Source organism: Caretta caretta, chromosome 2 (assembly GCF_965140235.1).
Source record: "Caretta caretta isolate rCarCar2 chromosome 2, rCarCar1.hap1, whole genome shotgun sequence".
Taxonomy (NCBI): domain Eukaryota; kingdom Metazoa; phylum Chordata; order Testudines; family Cheloniidae; genus Caretta; species Caretta caretta.
This window is the reverse complement of record NC_134207.1, coordinates 257,959,136-257,972,989: the sequence shown is the minus strand read 5'-3', so window position 1 is coordinate 257,972,989 and position 13,854 is coordinate 257,959,136. Positions and strand designations below refer to the sequence as shown.

At 46.3% G+C, this 13,854-nt stretch overlaps 1 long non-coding RNA gene across 2 annotated transcripts in view; it reads left to right on the top strand.

Annotated features, from left to right (window-relative positions):
• The first annotated feature begins 9,181 nt into the window (after positions 1-9,181).
• Positions 9,182-13,854, top strand: part of LOC142070889 (uncharacterized) — a 55,085-nt gene continuing 50,412 nt past the window's right edge. Inside the window, exons 1-2 of one of the 2 annotated variants that reach the window (XR_012666805.1) lie at positions 9,182-9,437; positions 10,432-10,534. This is a non-coding gene — a long non-coding RNA (uncharacterized LOC142070889). Of the gene's footprint in view, positions 9,624-10,431; positions 10,535-13,854 lie in introns of both variants that reach the window. The other variant, XR_012666804.1, reaches the window with a different exon arrangement.

The following is a 13,854-nucleotide window of genomic DNA, read 5'->3' as shown; positions in this document are numbered from 1 at the left end:
AAGGCTACAGATCATTCCAGATGAATGGAGCCCTAAGTACAGTAGTTAAAGTTCCTATGAATTAATCAAGCTGTTCTCTGCCGTGTACATCATTTAAATCACCAAAGCACTCCGACTGGAATCAGTTGGTGGCGTTTTATTTACATGGCAGGGAGCCTTTGTGTAGTATCACAGAGAGCTTTCCCTCACCCTCCCATCCAAACCCAGGATGCAGCTAGGAATTTTAAGTTGAGACATATACACGCTGTCTGAGCTGCTGCTGCATTCTCTTCTACTTACCCTGGAGCACTTGCAATGAGCTCCCAAAGTAGGCATACCGTTTCCACATTGTGAACACAGCACAGTCAGTGCAGTTAAATAGAGAAGTAATAGCATCTTAGTAAAAAGCTGCACGAAGAGCCAACCCTCCCCTGCCCCCACCAGTCTCGATACAAAATATCGCCACTAGAAAGTGGAAATGATGCTTGTGGGCCTTTACCTGCCTACACCTGGGAGCAAGGACACAAAGGATGGGCCTAAGTCTTCTCTCCGCTGTAAATCAGGAGTAACCCCACTGAAGTTAATAGAATTACACCAGTGTGTGCAAGAGGAAAGTCAAGCCCACCAACACAAGGTAATGATACAATGTTGGCCCTGTCCAAGACATGAGATGCTTCATTTACTTCATCCATCCTGGGCTTCTGGTTGTTTCCCCTTCTTCCTAGCCCTGCCCCTTTCCATCTCTTCCCTCCCTTTGCCAACTCAAGCTGGAGCTGCTACCTGAGGGGAAGTGCTCAGTAATATGGATGATGATTTGTCTCTTCCCCAGGAGGAATATCATTGTCCCGATACTCTCAGGCTCTTCAAGCCTTCAGAAACTGGAAATGTGCAATGTACCCAACAGCAGGTCTTCCCCACTATGTTTAATAGACAAGCAACAAGGTTCTTATTGATACTGACCTTCTCCTAGTGATTTCAAATTATGAGTCAATACAGTGTCGCTTAAAGTAGCCTGTTGGCACGTAGATACCTGGGTGAGAGGCACTTCAGAATCTCTTAAGAAAGAGATTTTACAGTTTCACCTACTTGGCAGGAGAAGACACCTTTCAAGAAGCCAGCCAAGTGAACCTGCACTGGAAGTCATACAAGGAACATCTATATGCAAGACCCAAGGTGTTCTTCAAGGTGATATATGCTTCACTAGACAGAGGCTTTAAATCTTATTGGAAAAGTGCGCTTTGTCCCATAATATATATACTGTAAAAGGCTTTAAATAATAGCTGCTCGTGTGGCCCTGAAAGAGGTCACCATGTGGCTGAACTCTATAAATCTGGGCATTTGCTGAATTGACTTTGCCAAGAAGCATACTACAGCTGAAAAATGAGAGCTGCGGGAACAAGGTATATGGGGCTTGCAGAAGCAGCCACCGTGCTGTTCTGTAGAGTGCTTTGTTCCTCATTAAAAGGCTGATCCGGAGCCTGTTGAAGTCAATGGGAGGCTTTCAGCTGACTTTGAGAGGCACTTGGATCAGGCTCAAAGTGACTCATGAAAGGGGCCTGATTAAAAAAAAAAAACTGGGTGTGGCAGGGCAGGGGTAAAACCCCTTGAATGCCCTACCAAAATGCTGGCTAAGCCCTGCTTTCTGGTAGGGAAGCCAGGTGCAGGGGCCCAGGCAGCCAGCAGAGATCCCAGCTGCAGGCCCTAACAAGGGCCGGCTCACAGCAATGACTTGAGCTAAGTAGTGGCAGCTGGGCTGAGGAAGGGAAGGGCTATAAAAGCCCAGGAGACAACTCAGTCAGGAGGCTAGCCTGGGAGGGGATAGGAGGCTTACAGCTCTGTCTCCTCACCAAAGGCAAGGCGCCTCATGGGCTAGGAGACCCTGGGAAGGGTCTGAATGGGGATAGCTGTTGGGGGAATAAAAGGGACTACACGGTTGCACTGTAAATAAAGACACAAGGGTGAAGCCCCAAAGAAGGCATTGGGACTGTTTATTTGGCCGGCCAACACAGGGTACAGGCACGAAGAGGTGGAAACCTGTGTGGATCCTGTGACCCTGAGAGAGAAGGGAAAAGTGGTTTGAGTTAAGTAAGAGCAGAGAAACTCTTGCTCAAACCAAAGCTGATTCTCGTGTGCCCCCAGCTCTTGTTGGTTTTGTCTTTTGCATCTGTCTCAGCTGCGAAGGGCTTGTGTACATAGGAGATTTTTCCAGTTATACCAGTACAGTTCAATGCTGTAGTTATACTGGTATAACCCTATGTGGACACTCTTATCCCAGAATAAAAGTGGGGTTTTGTTGCAGTTTTAGCTTCCAAAGCGACATAAGCTAAACTGGAGGAAAAAACCCCCTCTTGTACCAGAATAAAAGCATCCACACAGGGAGTTATACTGGGATAGCTAGAATGTCTTAATTCACACCCTGTGTTATATTAGTATAACTGCCTATGTAGACAAGCCCTAAGAGTCTTCCAATGTATTGTTCCTTTCTGAAGTTCTGATGCCTCCATATCCATGGTAGGAAAGCTGGTAGGCATCTGCTCTATGATAACCCATATCAGTTTTCTCCGTCCTCTGCTTCCAAAGCATATGTTATTACAAAGCCAGGACAGAATATCTTTGCTGTAGACAAATAGCGAAACCCTAGCTGTGTTTTACTACTACACTGTATTGAAAGAGACCCAAACCATGATGCTCACAGGTTCTGGCCACAGAGTTTAAGACAGCCGTCTGAACCCTTGTGGCACGAGGAGGGTGCAAATTTCCTCCACTGTGGTGGAGAAGTTGATCAACCCCACTAGTGAAACTGCTTTAATCCAATGAAGTTACAAACTCTGTCAGTGGGGCTCTCCCACATCAACCACTCCAATAGCTCAGCCATGGCTTAGAGTTGCAGACCTGTGTGTCTAGAACGGTGTCATTCAACCTCTTCAGCCTGAGGGTCAGACATCTTCCAGCAAGGTCCAGGGGCCGCAATCAGTATGTTGGGGCAGATCCTCTGCCTGCTCTGCTACCTTTAGAGCACTCCAGTGGCACAAGCCACCCACAGGGCAACAAAAATGATTAGGGCCTGGGGCACATGACTTACGAGGAGAGGCTGAGGGAACTGGGCTTATTTAGTCTGCAGAAGAGAAGAGTGAAGGGGGAATTGATAGCAGCCTTCAACTACCTGAAGGGGGGTTCCAAAGAGGATGGAGCTCGACTGTTCTCAGTGGTGGTGGATGACAGAACAAGAAGCAGTGATCTCAAGTTGCAGTGGGGGTGGTCTCGGTTGGATATTAGGAAACACTATTTCACTAGGAGGGTGGTGAAGCACTGGAATGGGTTATCTATGGAGGTGGTGGAATCTCCATCCTTAGAGGTTCTTAAGGCCCAGCTTGACAAAGGCCTGGCTGGGATGATTTAGTCGGGGTTGGTCCTGCTTTGCGCAGGGAATTGGACTACATGACCTCCTGAGGTCTCTTCCAACCCTAATCTTCTGTGAGTCTATATCCCACTTCTGGGGACTCCCTCAGCATGGGAGTCTCACAGAATCGGCACAGCTGGCTCCTAAGCCACCTTTCTTGCAACCTCTGGCACCGGGAGCATGTGAGGAGGGGCACAGAGAGGGAGTGGCTGGAGAGTGTTGTGCCCCAGCTACCTTATGGACCTTAGGGGAGTATAGCGACCTGGTGCAAGTTAGAATTCCTCCACTGCTGGGCTGCTCTGGGTGGCTGTATGAGGGAGGGAAGCCATCCTTTCTTAGCAGCTCAGGCGGAGACAGTCAAGGTCCTGTCAGTGCTCTCCTTGGGGCTGTTACAGGGCAGCAGGCAATGGAGTAGCCAGAGCCACCACTCTCCTCCCTCCCCTGTGATGCAGCAGTTGCTAGAGCGGGAAACAGGTGCTGCAGGGCAGGGACAGCAGCTTCTCAGACTAGCACTGCCAGGCTCACAGCAGAGCCGCTCCTGGGGTGGCCGGGGAAACGGTGGGCGCGGGGGAAGGTGGTGCCCTGTGCCATCTGCCTCCTCGTAGCGATGAGGCTGATTCAAACGCTTCCATTTCAATGTCATAGAGCGCAGCTCAGGAAACACATTTTCAATTCCTAATCGAACATGCGTTTTCTGCTTAATGCACAGTCACCTTGAAGTGGTGCGTGCTGGGAGCCACGGGTCTAGGCTATGGTTTGATCGAAGCAGCCTCACAAAGGAGAGAATTGCACAGGAGACAGCTAGCCAAAGCCACTAAATGGATCCTATTCCAACAACAAAGTTAGAGCTGAGGACCCCCACGCTGCTGCTATGCCCAGCCTTTCATAGGCACTTTACCTAGCCCCCCTTATCATACTACCTGAGCACTCACAATCTCTTTAAAGTGTATTTATCTCCTCAGCAGCCCTCTGAGGGAGGCAGGAAGAACTACCAAGTTACAGATGGAGAAAGGCGGCAGAGACTAAGTGACTTACCCAAGGTCACCCAGAAAAATCTGTGGCAGAGAAGGGCTTGGCTCCCCCCTCCCCCCAGCTTGCCTGATTCCCAGGCTGGTAGCCTTTGGGCCAGCCTCCCCCTCTACTCAGTACTCCTTTTCAGTCTCACAGAGCAGCTATCCTTCAAAACCTGGATGCACGTCCTGGTGTCAGTGCTGAATGCTGTGCAACAGAAGCAGTGCCACCATTCCACAGCCTGCCTGTTGTTCTCCTCTGAGCAGACTGAGTGCACGCCAGTGACGAGAACTGGTGCAGAACGAAGAAGAATGAAGACGATCCCGTACGCAATCTGCATTTCTCCACCACTGGAGGCGCTGAGGAGAAAAGCATCTGATAATGACTCCCAGTCAACGGCTGACTCCTGCCCAAAGCGCTCAGCCAGCTGTGGCAACAGAGAATTATGAGTACTGAAGGACAGCTTTTACCCTTCCCCCTCCTAAAAACAATCCGGTTAGCTAGAGTGGTACAAAATCAGACATCTGTGTAGCAGATAAACACGGCCCCGTCTGTCTCTGTTGAGTCACCTGCAGCACATGCGACATTACACTGTGGCAAAGAAAGACAAGGGATCTGTTAGACAGAAAAAGCCCACAGTGTAATTAGGAATCAAACATGGTTTTGGTTTTTGTGTTGCCCTAATATTTCTTCCTTACTTACAGTCCTTTGTCCTTTTCAATTAGGCTGATACAGGGCTGACTAGTCTGGCAAATATAAGGAGCTATTTTTGTTTTGTTTTTAAAGCAAGCTTCTTCCAGGGTGTTTTTTTTTAAAGCCCCTAGCCTTCAATTTTTTCCAACTGAACACTAGTTTCTGACCCATTTTGCACGAGAAAAGTGATATTTTCAAGTGGATAGCAGATTTGATCTAAGACAGGGGCTCGCTAGGTGCGGTCGAGCAACCATTGTTTGCTATACCCTAAAGGCATAGTCTACAGAAACTGTGCAATGATAGACTGGAGTGGTGACAGGGAAGATGGGCTATGAGAAAATGTCCCCCTTACGTGGTCCATGCAGAAAGGGGGAAAAAATTGGAGAACCACTCAGCTAAAATAAAACTTCCCCATATCTGCCAGTAACTGCAACTGCTTGTGACAAAATTCCATCCTGTGGGGAAAATTTAACACATGCACTATGTGGTAATTTTTAATGTTTTACACATAAATGTGAGCATTTTAGCAGCCCAAAGTGCTCCTAGCAGTAAAATGACCCTTTTCTGTCTCCAGAAGCAGCCATTTTTATCTGTATAAATATTCACAGGAAGGATGACTCAGAAATGATAACAGGATACATAACTCATCAACATTGTGTCACCAATTCAAATCCAGCTATGTTCACCTGTTGCTATCTTACAGTTTTTTGATTTGTGAGAAATGAGTTGGTGGTGCCAGTGTAATACTGTAATATTGTCTTGGAGTCACGAGATGATGCGATTACAATCTGAACTTGAAAGATTTCTTTTATCTGAGCCGGTAGGCAGTTAGATCTCTGAGAAATGCTCTGTTATGCTGCATGTGTTCTTAGAAATTGTTGCCTTTGTCTGTGGAGCTGGTTTTCTGTAGAGCGAGGTGAATACCTTCAAAAATATTCGTGTTCCATGCCTATGGTACTCGAGTAATAAAGTGAATTTGCTTTGTGTTTGCCTAATGCAGCCGTGGATTGCATTTGCTTTTTTCACGGCTGCATCACATTGGTAGCTCATAGTCATCCTGCGATTGACCTGTACACTCAGGTCTCTCTCCTCCTCTGTCAGGTCCAACTGATGAGCTCCCAGCTTGCAGCAGAAATTATTATTATTAGACCCTAAATGTTTGACCTTGCACTTTGTACTATTGAATTTCATCTCATTTCTGTCACTCCATTATTCAAGGTCACCCAGATCTTCCCGTAGAACATTCTGGTCGTCTTCTGTATTGACGATGCCTTCCAACTTAATATCATTAGCAAATTTCATTAACATGCTCCTATTTTTTTTTGCCAAGGTCATTAATAAAAATATTGAATAAGGTTGGTCCCAAGACTGATCCTCGAGGAATTCCGCTAGTTACCTCCCTCCAGTCCGATAAGTCACCTTTCAGCACTACCCGTTGCCTTCTCCTCTTTAACCAATTCCTTGTCCACCTAACAATCTTTTTACTGATCCTCTATCTTCCCCAATTTAACCTAAAATTTCCCATGTGCCACGGTGTCAGATGTTTTCCTGAAGTCCAAGTACATTAGATCTACTGCATTTCCCTTACCTAAAAAATCACTTATTTTCTCAAAGAAGAAAATCCGTTAACTATTTTATCCTTCACAATTTGTTCTAAAATCGTACATACTACTGAGGTCAGACTAACAGGTCTGTAATTGTCAGATCACATTTTTTGTTTCCCTTGCTTAAATACTGGGATGACATTAGCTATTCTCCAGTCATTTGGTACTACCTCTGGCTAGACAGACTTACTAAAAATCCTTTCTAGTAAATTAGTGATCTTCGCCATCTTCACTGACAAACTGCAGAAGAGCAAAGGGCTGATCCAACTCTCACTGAAGTCAATGGAAAGACACCCATTGGCTTCAGTGGGCATCGACTCAGGCCCTAAATGGTTATGGACATTTTACCACGCCTATGGCCCCAGCAGTGTTCTCTACAGAACAGGACTGTTTCACTGATGGAGCAGGCAGGGGAGCTTTTGCTGTCCATGTTGTGCTTGTTCTGTACCTCTCAGCTAGACGAATGATGGGCTGCAACCTATAGGGTTTATAGTCCAGCATCTTACCGCAGTGTTTTCAAGTGAAAATGATAATGGCTCATGGTGGGCTTGCAGAGTGGGAGCGGTTCAGGCAGGAGAATTGTTTTCCCACCCAGCTGTGCTCACCCCTGACAGATTTAGGTCAAGCTCTTCGCCCTGCAAAAGTGACAGTTGAATGTTGTGGCCAAACAACTTCCCTATTTCCAACGAGAGCGCTTTAAAACCAAAATAAAACTGAAAACCCCAGCCAAAGCTAATGCTGTTTTCTGGGCAGCTCTTCCAGTGCTATCTTTTTAGCCCCTCCCTTGTGAGTCTTGCTTAAAATAGCAAACCAACCACAACTATAGCAATAGCCCAAACAGCGGTTATTCAAAGCAGCCTCTTCTGTTTTGGTATAACCCCTTCATCTCTGACCTTCAGCAACAGTTGGGGGAAGGTGGGTGTTGGGGAGATTGGAAATACTCCGTTTCAAGAGACATTACAGCCAGCCCTATGTGAGTAACAAACATATTGTCCAGAATGACAGATTTCACTCTTCAACGTCATGGATTCATCATGTTGTTTTGTTTTTTAAGCCAGAAGTTTCCATTACAATAATCTAATCTGACCTCCTGCATAACACAGGGGATCTCCTGCCCTGCAAGGTGACTTCCATTGGGTACCACTAAGTTCCTGTATAACAAGATCCAGCCAGGAAGAATTATAGGGATCCCTGTTTGTAAAGTCATTGAAGTTTGACAGCAATGGGGCATGCCCTGTGTTTCTACTACTCATTAAATCAATGTTCCTTCATCCTTCCAAGGTACTGTAGCATTTTATTAAGTGAAAATCACTTGGACAGGCCCTTAGAACTGAAGACCTACAATGAAGTCCTGGTCACATTGAAGGCAAATGGGAATTCTGCCATTGACTTCAATTGGGCTAGGATTTCACCTTCCATCGGCTCTCCATGGAGGTTGACATGCCAACAGCTTCTATCATCAGAGCAGAGGTCTGCCCTTGTGTCCTTGTCCTGGCATTGCCTCCTTCCCATCCAAAATTGTTCCTAATTAGGAGGGGAATGAGGTGCCCCTGTTTTTTCTCTCGAAATGTCCATTTAGATTTAGAACATAAGCAGGTGTTCCCTATTGTTGGAAAGCACGCTGCCCATCTGCTACTCCCCACCTCAGAGTTGGCTCCGTTTCATTGGTATTATATATAAACCAGTTGTATAGTGCTGGGGTTCTTTGGGACGGAAGGTGCTATACACATGTAAAATACTGTGTATTTATATTCAGGTAGCACGTAGGGGCCCAGCAGTGATCAGGGCCCCAACGCATGGGAAGAGACAGTTCTGCCCCAAACAGCTTACAATCTAAATGGATAAGATCGACAGAAGGTGGGAAGAGAAGCTGATGTGAAGTGACTTGCATAAGGACATGGAGCAGCTGAGTGGTGGGACTAGAATCCAGGTCCCTTGAATGCTGACCCCAGGCCCTATCTAGTAGACTAGGCAGCTGTTCTGCTTATGTTTACACTATTCAGGTAGTATGTCTGTTAGAGCAGCTGATTTAGGACACGACAACTTTGGGCTTTAACTGAAAGTGGTGCTAGCTGGTCCTTTCATTGAGCCCCTTGGCTTCAGGTGAACGTGGGCTGAAGGCAAGTCTGGATAGGAGGCACCTGCTGAGCTGATTAATGTTCTAGGTGTGTCCAAAAGTTCCATTGACCTCACTAGATTGTGCCGGCAGAGCAGGTGCAGTGGAAGACCAGTTGAAGGGTTAAATTTGCTTTGCAGCCCTCTGCCCAGAGCACTAGTCTATCATCTAATCGCACTTCCACTGGGCAAGGGGTTGCTTTGGCCGAAAGGCTCTAATGCAATGTGCAGCTGAGCTGGGACGGGGAAAAAAGAAAATGAAATGACTTTTTAGGGTCCCCGTGACTATCTGCCAAGCAGCACACAGAGAACCACAGACCTTATCAGGTTGCTCTGCTACCACTGAGCAGTGTCTTTCTATTCTCCCCCATCAGCAACATACAGAAAACAGTTGTGCAGCTTAGTGACACCTATATTTTGGTAAATAATCTCCAGATCTCTGCACAGGAAAGGCCCTTACTTCTTGACTTCCTAAGAAAAGAAACTGCTGCAAGTGTAGCCCGAAGGTTGTGGCTGTCTCACGGGGCTGCTAGAAACAAGCAAATGAAGAAAGGAACTCTGGGGACTAACAGCTGTTCCGGCAATGCACATGGATTCCGATATGGCTTCCACACTCCTCCCTCCTCCCTTTGCAGGTAGCGTTGTGGTTTGGAGAGGTTTGCAATCCAAAAATGCACCAAATAGTCTCAGATCTCTGCCATGTCCTTCAGGGCTGGCTTGCAGGACAATCCCATTTTGCATTTATAGACTACATCCTTCCATCCCAAAGGTCCTCATCAAATACATTCATGCATGCGCCTGGAGTGGAGGGTGAAAGCTAGGTAAGCAGCTAGAGCAAAGCATGCTGTGCATCAAGGCCTATGTGTGTGTGTTGGGGGCAATTTGGGCCTAAGGGCACCTGGGTTGAAATCTGTTATGAAAAATGCCATGGAATCCTTAATATCCACCCAGAGCTGATGGGTGCTGGGTTTTTAAGGTCTCATCTGAAAGACTTCTGCCCAGTAAACTGCACAGAATTCCACCTGGTACCTCAAAGGGATAGCAAGCCATGGTGACCTTGCCATGGTTCAAACCTGCAGGAATCAAATCTGATACTTAGATTCCTAAACTGTTCCCTCCTGAAGCCTGTGGCCTGGAGGTAGCACTGCAGCATCATAAAGATAAGGGAGACCATGTGGTCCAGTGGTTAGAGGCTAGGAGTCGGAAAGCTCTAGTCCTGGTTCTCTCCCTTCTTTGCTCTGTGGCCTTGGGGAAGCCACAGGCATCAGCAAAGTTTTCAAAAGCAGACACTGATTTTTGAGTGCCTCTGTTTTTGGATGTCAGTTTGAGACACCTTGGGGCTGACATACAGAAGAGCTGTGCCCGCGTCTGAAATTGCTGACCTGTCTCTATTTTCTCATCCGTAAAATGCAGCTAAATCCCACCTGCCGGGTGTGTGAGAAGGAGCAGACTGAGGGCAGATCCTTGGCTCTCTGCTTGGTGGGTTGAGCGAGGATTTTAGAAGCCAACAATCTTTGATCTGAGAAGGGGCTGGGGCTGGTCCGGAAGCTCTGCACAGCTTCTGGCCCCTGCTTGCCTATCCTGCCACCCACCCTGTGTGAATTTTATTATTTATTTGTATTTCCATAGTGCCTAGGAGCCCAGGTCATGGACCAGACCCCACTGTCCTAGGTGCGGTACAAACACAGAAAAAAAGGACAGTTCCTCCCCCAAAGAGCTTACAATCTACAAGGTAAGAGACAACAGAGGGACAGATGGATGGGGAACAGCAATGAGACAATATCGGTCAGCATGATGGGCAGTTATCCGAGCACACTGGCAGCTGACATGTTGTCCAGTGTTTTGAGGCCTCATAGCAAAGGAGAGTTTTAAGGAGAGAGTTGAAGGAAGATAATGAGGTAGCTTTGTGGGAGCTCCTCTCAAGCATGTTACCCTGCTCTGCATTATGTGGCACATGATGGAGTGCCCCATAACAGAGTAGTTGGTAGCCCCCTGACCAGGAGGAGGTGGCAGATAGGCAGGGTGTACTGTGTGCCTGGCACTGAGGCAGCTGAGGGCGGGCCAGATTCAGATGGGACGGAGGGACGTAGTCGTGGTGGTGAATCAGAAGGAAGTGTTTGTGTGGGCACCTTGAGGGTAGAAAGTCACCAAAATTTGGAGGAATCCAGGTTGTAGGTTAGCAGTAAACCACCTCTTGGTTGTGGAAATGAATTAGGGTTTATAAAGTACTTTGGTATCCTGACACAAAAGGTGTGGTCTTGTTCCGATTATAGGCTTTCATGGTTCAGAAAAGACCTATGCCAATTTGGGATGGGCAGCAACTGCCTTTAGCAGAGGTGTGACATTGATGTAATACCAATTGGCATTGGAGAGTAATGCCTTGGGACATGATACAATGTTCATTGAAGTCACTGGAAAGCCCCGTCTCCCGTCATTGATTTCAGTGGGCTTTGCATCAGGCCCACAGACCTCCTGCGGGCACTCTGGATATTTCAGTGTTGCTGAGTTGAAAGAGGCATGCAGGATTAATGGGCAGCTGTCAGTGGGCTTAGCTGTTCCACAAGCATCTTTGCACCAGCAGGATGTAAATGAAAATGGTAAGGTGTAAACTAAATCCGTGAAATCAGGAGTACAGATCAAGGCTCTGGGAAGCAAAGCTAGATGTGAACTGCTGCAGTTAGGATAAATTAAAAATACACAAAAGTCATTGATCTAAGCTTGACCCCTGTAGCACAACCCATGCCTTTCCTAGAAGCCCATTATCACCTCATCACAGCAACTCCCTTACTTACATAGGAAATGAATTTCAGAGGTGATTACATGAGACAAGCAAATAAACAGCACTAAACAGAAACAGCTAACCCAAGGATTGGAAGTTCACTGGGCTCTTTACCCTAAAATAGTCTATGATGCTGAGTGTGTCTGTCCCTTTTAAATGTCCCTTAGTTCGAAGGGCATCAGTAACGTTAGTCCCAAAATTTCCTGCATTTCGCCCACTTTTGGTGTCTCCTCACTTTTTGTATTACTCAAAAGTCTTTACATCTGAAATAAAGGCTCCTGGAAGGAAGACTATAACAGGAGAGAAATGGATTATGGAAATGGACTAAAGGAAAGAATCCTACATAATTTTAGGTTTCCCGCATGAATAATTTTTTGGTGTGTCTCTCATTTTGGGTCTATCCAAATATTGTATCATCCCATGCTTGGTCCTTGGCAGGTGATTGATGGAGCTGAGCTGATGATAGAAAGTTTTGTTTAGGTTTTACATTTCAGATGGCTTTGGGGTAGGAGATGGCACACAATAGCAATGGATTTTCTACAGTTCCCTGTGGTTGTTCACTCTTTGTACACAGTGTCACCATGCCTCAGTGGATCACAGCTGAGGATGCCAGATTCAGGACAAACTGCTGAGAAACAGGGCAGACTCACCCCAAGCTGGTGGTTATTCTACCATTAGATATACCAAGCTGGTAACAAAAGTAAACTTCTATCTCACCTCACTGGTTAACAAGCAGTCTCCTAGGCATTCCAGCCCTTGTTTCACCACCCAGCCACTAGACTTTATGACGACTGGTTACTGAAAACCAATTTAATCAAACAAAGGGTGCTTCTGATCTCAAGAGACCAACCCCACAGCCAGGTCAATATCTAACTCAGATCTTACCCAATAATCAAGCTGTTGCCAGTCCTTTAATAGCTAAAATCTAAAGGTCTGTATTTAAGAGAAAAGAAATAGAGTTAAAATTGTTAAGGAAACCATATGCATACAATCATTGCAAAGTTCTTGTATCAGGTTTGAATCAGCGACGGAATAAACTGCTAGTTTGCAAAAAGTCTCTCTGGAAATTACCCAAACAGCTTGGGGGTCATCAGTCCTTCTTTAGAGCTTCCTTGTTAGAAATCCAGTCCAGAGAAACGAAGCAAGAACTGAAGATAAAATGGAGATATTTCCAGAAGTCTTTTATACCCTTTCCCATGTGAATGGAATGTTACTGTCCAAAACAAAGCTCTCGGTCTCAGTTTGTGGAAAATTACAGGCACAAGATAGAATCCAGGGTCACATAAGCAAGTCACATGCCCTTACATGCTTTGATGACTAACAGGAGCAGCCATTGTCCATGTTCTTTCTAAAACATCCACAGGAAGGCTCACCGGGCTGTGAGGAGCTTCTTCTGTGGCCCATTGTGAGAATCAATTGCTTTTCAACACAAAGCTGTCTGGCTTCAAATGCAGATTTTACCTAGTGAGAATTACCCCAGGAACAGACACATTTGAAATGCAGGTACATAGTCAATATCATAACGTCAGATATAAGGATGATACATGCATACAAACAGGATAACCATATTTGATCGGTTGTAACTTTTCCATTGATACCTTACATGACATACTTTGTATAAGATTTGTTGCAACTGTGTAACTGTGGTAGTAACAATGATCTCTATATGGTCATATTTCAATCGTACAGCATCACACACACCATGGTCTTTCCAGGGATTTTTCAGATTGCACAGGGACCATTGAGACCAGCAGAAAAAAAAATCATGAATAGAAAGTACTGCAGATCTGAATGTCATCCAAATCCAGCAGCATCGCAGATTCCTTCTGTCCGTGTGTACTGCCAGGAGAGGAAGAAGGGTCTTGTGGTGAAGGCAATGGAAAGGGATTCAGTTTGACATTCAGTTCCCAGCTCTGCTGCAGACTGGCCATGTGACCTCAGGTGAGTGATTTAACACCCATGCATTGGTTCCTCATGTGAAATGGGGAGTGCATGTCCGTACATCCTAGGGGTCTAGTCAGGTGCTTAAATATCACAGTGACTGAGATGATATAAGTGTGACATACCAGGGGTACAGTCCAGACTAATGAGTATCTGTGTCACCCCTGCCCTGTAACCTGGGGTGTCCTTTACAATGCCTCGCTGCTGTAGCCTCCAACCTGGACTGCTCACAAGCATGTAAGTCACTCCCAGCTACGTCTGAGTGTGTGCTGCAGCCAGCCAGCCACCCCTTGGCTCTTACCAGCCTTGGTTATGCTGCAGAGTGACCCAAC